This window comes from Astatotilapia calliptera, chromosome 18, assembly GCF_964374335.1.
Source record: "Astatotilapia calliptera chromosome 18, fAstCal68.1, whole genome shotgun sequence".
NCBI lineage: Eukaryota > Metazoa > Chordata > Actinopteri > Cichliformes > Cichlidae > Astatotilapia > Astatotilapia calliptera.
The window spans coordinates 31,177,434-31,186,043 of NC_137439.1; the positions used below are offsets into that span (position 1 = coordinate 31,177,434).

Below are 8,610 nucleotides of genomic sequence, written 5' to 3' on the forward strand. Positions count from 1 at the left end.
ATTTTAACGAGACAGTGCGTTTCTGACTATTACATGCATTTGAATGGAGTTCTCGCACGAAACAAAGTATAGGTTTTCATTTTGTAAATAACTTGAAAATCTTAGATCAAACAGCTGCAAAACCTGTTTGCTCAACACGGGGATATCGAACTTTATAAGATAAATCCATAAATATGTGTATATGCGTCTTCTATCAAAAATTACATCTGTCTTAAATGAAAGCATTATAGCAGCTTACCTCGATCATGTGGTAGAACAGACACATGGGCCACCTACGTGTCCTCCTACGTCAGGAGTAGTTGCCCCAAACCTGCAAAACAAAAAGAAATGATCAGGTGACATGAACAGATTTATACAGCCATAAGCAAGAGATTCTTCCTGCCTGTGGGCGTCAAACTGGACCCCCCCCCCCCCCCCCTCCTTACTGTAACTATCAAAACTATCATAGTCTAAAACTATCATCTCATATCAAAACTATTATAGTCACATTATTTCACTTTATCAGTTATAACAATGAGAAATGGTAAACAATTTGGCAAATAAATGACTTATAATTGTGCTTACCTGGTCCAGATGATCCACAGCCCCTTTGCATTTGTTATAATCCAGGATGATGTGGGGCTTTCTCTTCCCAGAGTCCTGGACTTGTAGCTCACTGTGCCTGGTGCTCAATAAGACAACCTTTTTTCTTTGCTTGGGGATGTAGGAAACCACAGCCTTGTCCCCCCTGTAGCGACCTAGAGAGACAATCTTACTGACCGATTAATTTGCTCAAATCTTTTTTTTTTGACATGGTAGCAGGAAACAGAAGAGCCCTGTCTCCCCATTTCACAGGCTTGTTGTCGTTTCATGTTGAGACCTGTACAGGCCAGCCAGCATCACAAGCCCCATGTAAGCCTGCAACTCCTCCTCATCTATGTCCTTCCAGTCTTTTACTGACCTGTTGCCCCTGCAGGTTGGTGAAATGCAGGATTAGCTGCATAATGTCCTCTGCAAAAAAAAAGATGGAAAGTGCTCACAGGGCTGCTGATCCTATACGAATTGCATAATGGGTTGGTCCTGGGGTTAAAATGGGGGGAGGAAAAAATGGCAGGACCTCTTCGTGTGTGGGTTGCCACATGATTTCTCCATTTTTAGATCTCCACTGGCCATCCTCCAGTCTTGTCTCTTCCTCCTGCTCTTCTTCCTCCTTCTCCTCCTCCTCACATGAGCTGCAAAGCTCCTCGGTGCCTGGCAAAAATTCTTCTTCGCTGTCAGAAGTATCTCCACTGCTTGTGGAGAGTGCAAAACTGCAGCAACAGCCTCCTCTAAACTGAGTGCACGCTTCATTGTGTCTGTGCAGAAATGACCACTCAGACCAGGCTGCAAAGTATTCTCATAGACTTCAAAGGTGCACCTGAATAAACATGTTATACCATACATCCAATAAGAGAGAGGAGGCACACTCTAACATAAACGCACGCCTTTGATCTCTCCCCCCCCCCGCCCCTCCCTCTCTCTGTCTTTCTCTCTCACACACACACACACACACACACACGCACACACATGCACATACATACACACACAATACCATTTTGTGGTGGTTAGCTGTTTTATTGTCATGCATTTTACAAGGTAAGATAACCATGTCCTGCATTCAAAACCACTGAAAATGTCTATGGTGGTGCTGTGCCTAATATTGTGCTGGTGTATGCTGGGTAATGGCACAGCTAGGACTGGGTGACTTTATTCACCCGCTTCGGCTGTTATCAGTCCATACAATGGGCGTTATTAGCACAAATCAGTCCCATAGATATGGACCATCTCCTGCTAGATTGTTCAGAAGGTTGTTATCATCCATCCAGATGGAAGATCACTAACAGGAGCGTGGGAAGACTCCAGAATCCACTCTGGCTGCAATCCGGTGGATACAGCAGTGTTTACAGGTAAGACCGTTTAAACAGACAGCATTTATAGAATGACTATTAAAAGTCAGCGAGTGTCAATAATGTTAATGTGGTTATGTTAGTAATACACCGAGTGCTAATATAACAGCTTTAAGATGCATTTGTAGATGTTATTAGGTGTTTTACCGTCTTTATGGTGCTAGCTTAAAGTTACGGTGTAAACGTTAGCTTATATTGGAGTAAAGCTGTTACTGTTTAAACGATGTTAGCACAGAAATATTAGCCTCTGTCATGACTGACGAAGTTACTAGTTAATAAGTTTCCAGTAAAGTGTTTAATCGCAGCCACAGACTGACAGCAAATATCTCGATTAGCTTCAGTGCATCTGTAATAAATATGTGCAAGTTTCAGTGCTTCGTTTAAACTTATACTGACCCAGGGTCAGTGTAAAATACAATCCTAGCTGTGTGAACAAAGCCTGGCTCCTTTAATCCTGCATGAAAAACCTCAGGATGCAGGCTATTATTACTCTTTCCTGCTGTCACACCTGTCACACCTGAGAGTCAGCTAGAAACGTACAGTGACGTGGACATCATGCAAAGACTGCCAGATTCTGTAATACTGCAAATGATCAGTGACTCAAGTTAACACTAAGCTTTAAACGGCACCTCCGTGTCTCTGTGTGCTGAACATTTAGGATTGAGTCAGGCTGCATCTGTGTTAATCCTGTGACAGACTGGTGACCTGTCCAGGTGTGCTCTACCTATGACTACTGGGACAGGCTCTAGCTCCTGTAATAGAAATTTTATGTTATTCTCATTTAAAGCATTTAAGTGCTTAATATGCTTAGTTGTGACACTGTTATAGACTGTTCAATGAAAGTTTCTAAAACTAGATGAACTTACTTCAGCAGTTTGAGAAAACAACTCCCTTTACAGGTGCTGATAACGGCAAGGGCACAAAACAGCATAACCATTGATCCGTTAGGTTTCATAGCGAGACACGTGAAGTGGCAGAGCTGACATGACTGAACTGTGATGTTTGATGTGTGTTTGCTCTCCTGTGCGCAGTAATAAATAGCTTGATCACAGCTCTTTCTGTGTTGCAGACTTTATTTTAAAAATTCCACGACACCCCCCACCCTCCCACTGTGAACCTGAATTGAATATTCAGAAGACATTTGTTTAAATAGTTCTAGAAATCTGAGCTGTTGGTGTGTCCTTGGATTGTGTGGTAATAATATTAGAGCCTGCAATCTTTCTTACTGAATCTCTACTATGAGTCATGTTACCTGAGATTAATTCTATGTTTACCTGTCAGCCTGGACGAATGTGCTGTGTGAAGGAAGTTAAATTAAATCAGATCTGAACATTTAAGGAACCTGTTCATATTTAATTGAAATATGAACCAGTGATTTTTTGATTGCTGATTCCAAGAGAGTCTTTGTGGAAATCCTCTTTGGCTTTTTGTTATTTTAATTCTCTTTTCTGTTTTCCAGAACAGTTCTCCACAGTCACTGTCCATATGGGCCAGTGGGACCAAGAAGCACTCTGCTAATGTGTGGACTCTGACCAGCAAGATCCAGCAAGACCCAGACAGTGTTTTCTATCTCCCAGCTGGAGTTTTTTGTTTGTCTGTGACTGGAGAGTCAGATTTTTGTTGAGCTTCACACTTGCAGAGGTAAGTCAGTTTGCAGAGATCCCTCCCACCCTGGCTTTTATGTGCTAGATTTCTTATCTGAAACAGTAATATTTAAGTGACTGCTGCTTATACCACAGGTTAATACACTCTACTGATCCCTGATAGGAGAATCATCAATTTTGCCAGCAAAGAAGCCTGGTGGATGTTTGTTTACAGTCTGATGGTGGGACATCATGCTCTGCATCTTTAAAGTTTGTCTCTTGATTATTATTCATACCCAGTAATGTGAAGTATGCTCATATCTACTATAACTGAACCAACCTGGTGCTCTTCATTTATGGAGGCTGTTGAGTCTGAATGTTGGATGTTGTGTATCTCGTGTTCTCTGGGCTTTGTTGTCCTCAGTCTTTTTGCAGGATCAGAAAACAAAACCAGGAGGCGCGTAAATGTTTCTTCTCCATGATGTTTCTTCAAATGTTTCTTCTGGATGATGATATGACCGTGACACGGGATGCCACCTTTGGTCTTGTGATGAAGCAAAGCTCAGGAAGAAGTGTGATTAAATGGTACCCACATGTGTGCTGCTGAGAAGGATGTACAGGGGCACCTGCAGCCAAATCCAAGCTTCAGCTTAGTTGTAGTTGCAGAACGCTATAGACTGAGACATCTAAGGCATCAAATGTTTGATTAAACGGATGAAAAAGAGAAGTTTTTTTCCTATAATTATCACTTCTTAAAATCTGTAGCAATTTCAAGTTTTTCAGCATGCTGAGCATGCTCAGAATGTGACAATATATTTTTGTTCAATATTTAATTTATTTCAGTTGCAATTGTTAAATGAAAAAAATATATATATATTCTTATAATTTAGCAAACGAATTTATTAAAAAAAAAAGATATACATATATCTGTATTAGTTTTAATCAATTAATTTGACACCTGTATTGAAAATACCATATTGTATTCATACAGAATCAGTTTGGTATCATTGTTTGTCTGTTCACTGATTGTTGAAGCTAAGAGCTAGTTTTATCTGTTTAGATCTAAAGTATCCAAAGTTGAGCTCTAATGTTTCTTCACCCCTGTGTATGTGATATGTGATTTCCTACATGCTGGCAGAGCAGCAGTTTGTGCTCACAGATGGTGACGGTGTGGAGAGACGGTGGTGTTTCCTCAGAAGCACCAGCTGAGTCACAAAGGACACCAGTCCATCTCACCACCTTGACTTGCTGACTGATGCTCGTCTACACTGCACAGAGGAAATCAACTGACCGAGGTTTGTCCAGTGACGTGTTATGAAATGTATATTTGTTTTATGCTTACAGATATGTTTTTCTTGACAGAGGCTCTGCAGAGGTTAGACAAAGCAGAGAAAACATGTGCTTTACATTTTACTGTGATTTATTGAGATATTTGTTGCCTGATGTTCAGCAGGAATGGAGAAATAGAATCAAAGGGAGATGTTTTTGATGTTTTTGTAATGATGTAAGTAAATCTTCAATATTATTTATTTGCTTGGTTATATTAGGAGTGTTTCTGAGTGAGGGGGAGAGGAGTCATCATCCAGGTAAAGTGACGTGGATCAGTGGATACACTTGTCTCCCCTTTAAAGGAGACGATCCAAGTCATCCTTAAATGTTAGTGCTTTCAAATACACAAACATTTTTAAAGGACAGAAATGAACATCCAACTTTGAGTGTAATACAAAATAAATCTTTGCATCTGTGTTTTCAAACTCTCAGATGGGCAGGATATCAGTCTTGGACTGTCTAACCTGCCGGAGCAGCACTGAATGACCACCGCACGTGAGCATGTTCCTGCAACATTCAGCATCTGATCTGTCATCTGTGTGCTTCTGCTTTTGGTAAGTACAGCTACAGTACCTCTAAACACATGCCATCCATTTCTTTTCTTTCTTTTTTCCTGCCTGTCCCGTTTGGTTCTTTTGCCATCAGAATTATTGTCTAAAGGCGAAGAAAGATGCCCAACGGATTTACTTTACCAAATTGACCATCCCAGCCTTGCCGTAATGGTCTATTTGATATACCTTTTATTGTTTATTTTATTTATTTTTTACTTTCACTTGCTAGATACGGGACAGACTTGAATGAGGAAAAGAAAAGGGAGAAAGGAAGAGGGGGAAAAACAGCAGAGAAGAGGGACGGGAATAAAGAGCAAAAAAACAAAAAACAACTAAATAAGCAGACAAAAAAAAATACATACAATACAATAACCTAGATCACCTGTTGAGAAAGAAAAAAGAAAAACAGCAGAAGAAAAGGAGAGCAATACAATAAACAACATCACGATGATATATGTGAATATAACAGTAAATACTAAATATTAAACATTATTGTGCAGCACATAATATCGACAGCGCACAGTGTACTTTGAGGTAGGAGCCAAAAAGGGTGTAGTTTGTGTGTGTGAGCACCCGTGTGTACACCTGTGAGCATGGACGTGCTTTTTAAAAGGTTCCTTCATGTAATGATCTGCTAGAGCAGGGGTGTCAAACTCAAATACACAGTGGGCCAAAATTCAAAACTGGAACAAAGTCGCAGGCTAACATTAATATAAAAAAAAAAATCTTCCTCCATTCATGAGAATGAATCTTTTCTTATAGACTCAAACAAGTTTTGCTGAAAAACTGAATATGGAACAAGCAAAGCTTAATACTAAACTATATATATTAGCTATTAGAGGTCAGCTCTAATAGTAATTTGGTATGGCTTCGCGGGCCAAATGTAATTAGGCTGCGGGCCAGAGTTTGACACCTATGTGCTAGAGGGTGTGGGGGGCCACAGCCCCGTCCACCAGGGCATGAAGCAGGTATGGAGGAGATCAAAACTGCAGACATCCAGAGGCCCCCAGAACACAAGAGACCAAGGAAGACCAACAGAGGGGCAGCTGCGCCACTTCTGCCATCCATTTCTAACGGCCTGGTTACTCCCTGTCAGTTACTTTAGAAACCATATGGTCACCTGACCTAACACTATTTCTTCTTCTTCCCCTTAATGTTGAAGTGTCAAATGTCAAACAGCTGGAGAGGAAACTACACCAGTGTACTGGGATGTTTCAGCAACATGTGCCAGATGCTGTTCCTTCATGGTGACAGCACCAGAGACAGCCCCACCCACCTCAGGACCTCGCCATTGATCATGATGATTATAATGATGACAGTGAGCGGAACTAAGACTGTTAAAATCCACGACCATAATGTTTAGATGCTTTCTAATGTAATGCAATGTAATGAATACTGAGTTTTTGTCTCTCTTTTTTTTTTCTCATTTGTTACTAACAAAGTTCACCAAACTCACACAGTTTACATTCTGTATGTTTCCATCAAGGTTTATTTTCGTAGAAATCATTGTTTTTCTCCTTTTCTCTTTTTCTCTTTTGTAATTGATGATAATTCAGTGAATATACTGCGCTTCTTCCTTTTATTGTGTCTCACATTGCTTTAAGTTTTTCAGTGTCCAGTTATTTTTTTACTGCTGTTTGAATTCTCTGTATGTTTGACCCTGTAGACTGTTTGATGGACTGCTTGTCTTCCTGTTTGTAACCGCCGCCTGTTTTTGACTAAAGATTTGGATTTCTGACTTTAACACCGCCTCTGCATGTCCTCCCTTTGTGTCCTCTTCCTCTGTGAATGTGTTGCATGTGAGATTCATTTTATTAACAGCTTTCCCACAGTGAGTTGCATCAGCATTCATTCACAGCACATTTCAGAAGGATTCAGATTAATAGAGTGATCTTATAGTCAGAATTATCCTGACAGAGTGCCACTGTAAATTATCTTTCATCAAGTTAAAGTTCAGTATTTCAAAGCAGGAGTTATGAAGAATCATACTGGCATTAGGACTAATAATATGTACTTACAAAGTCAAAGTTTTTTAATTATGCTAGAATATTGGAAGACAATCAACTTTTAGTGTTTTCCGCATATTAATTATTCTGAAATAGAGACGGTGACCCTAACTGTACAGAAGCACAACAACTGACAATCTAACAGACATCATTGGCCTGAGCCGTCATGCACAGTGAGTCTGATCCTTTGCTGTGAGACAGGGCCGGCCCGTGGCATAGGCCGTATAGGCAAATGCTAAGGGCGCCGTCCATCAGGGGGCGCCACGCCAGTGCCACAAATGTTGAAAAAAAAAAAAAAGTTGGTACTATTATTTCTAAATACAAAAAATAATCCCACGTTAATTAAAATGCAATGTAAAGCTTATTTAATAGAAATATTATTTGTTACAACATTACGCCCCCCCCCCCCCCCCCCTCCCCGCACGGTGCGCCCCCTCCCTTCCCGTATCATGGTTCCTTTTGGACGTCACCACATCAAAAAGTCAACACAAGATGTCAAAACGGCCAAAACTGTCAGGTGCCCAGGGAAGAAAAAAGAGAAAAGAAGAGGAGGAGAAACGAGAAAAAGACAGAGGTAGGTAACGTTAGCCTACATGAAATTATTTGTCTGAATGTGATAGTAACCTAAATTTTTAGCATTAAGCTAATGTTACATGATTCGCTAATTGCTAATCAATAAATAGCTAGTTAACTGTTTTAACGTCAGTTAATATTGTGGAGGGGGCTAAATTGTTATGGAAAATAATAATGTAACGTTAGGTAATTACAGTACTCCCACCTTTCCCACCATTCCTCATTTGTATTCATCTTTTAAGCAGGTGTTTTTTGTTTACATTGTTATTGCCTTCTGGTTAGCTAACGTTTACCCTGCAGGTAATAGTCACTTTTCCACCCCTGTATATATTATAGTTGTAAGCCTAGTTGTTAAAGTGCACATCATTAATGTTAATTAAGCAATATCACATGAGAGGGAATGCTGTTTTTTAATATGAGCACTGCTGTGATTCGGTCAAAGATAATCATAGCGTTCTCACTCCCGAGGCGTAACATGTCGACGTTTTGTCACGTCCCGCGGCGTTCCTGAGGAACGCGAAAGGAGACCTTCGGCGTTCTTATGGTACGCGGCGGGTTATTGCTGGAATCCAGTGCAATGACGCTCCCGCGGTAGTAGACGTTCCAGCCCTGTATTCCAGCCCTAAACCTAACCTTATCCCTA

At 40.5% G+C, this 8,610-nt stretch overlaps 1 long non-coding RNA gene across 4 annotated transcripts; it reads left to right on the top strand.

Moving 5' to 3' along the window:
• The first annotated feature begins 1,533 nt into the window (after positions 1–1,533).
• Positions 1,534–8,121, top strand: LOC145422019 (uncharacterized). Of its 4 annotated transcripts, XR_013903391.1 has the most exons (7): positions 1,537–1,925; positions 3,385–3,566; positions 3,693–4,093; positions 4,647–4,803; positions 5,056–5,164; positions 5,270–5,391; positions 6,551–8,121. It is a non-coding gene; the product is annotated as an uncharacterized LOC145422019 (long non-coding RNA). The 4 variants fall into 4 exon arrangements; XR_013903389.1 differs by having other exon boundaries at positions 1,534–1,925; positions 3,665–4,803; XR_013903388.1 differs by having other exon boundaries at positions 1,534–1,925; positions 3,693–4,803.
• The last annotated feature ends 489 nt before the right edge of the window (positions 8,122–8,610 follow it).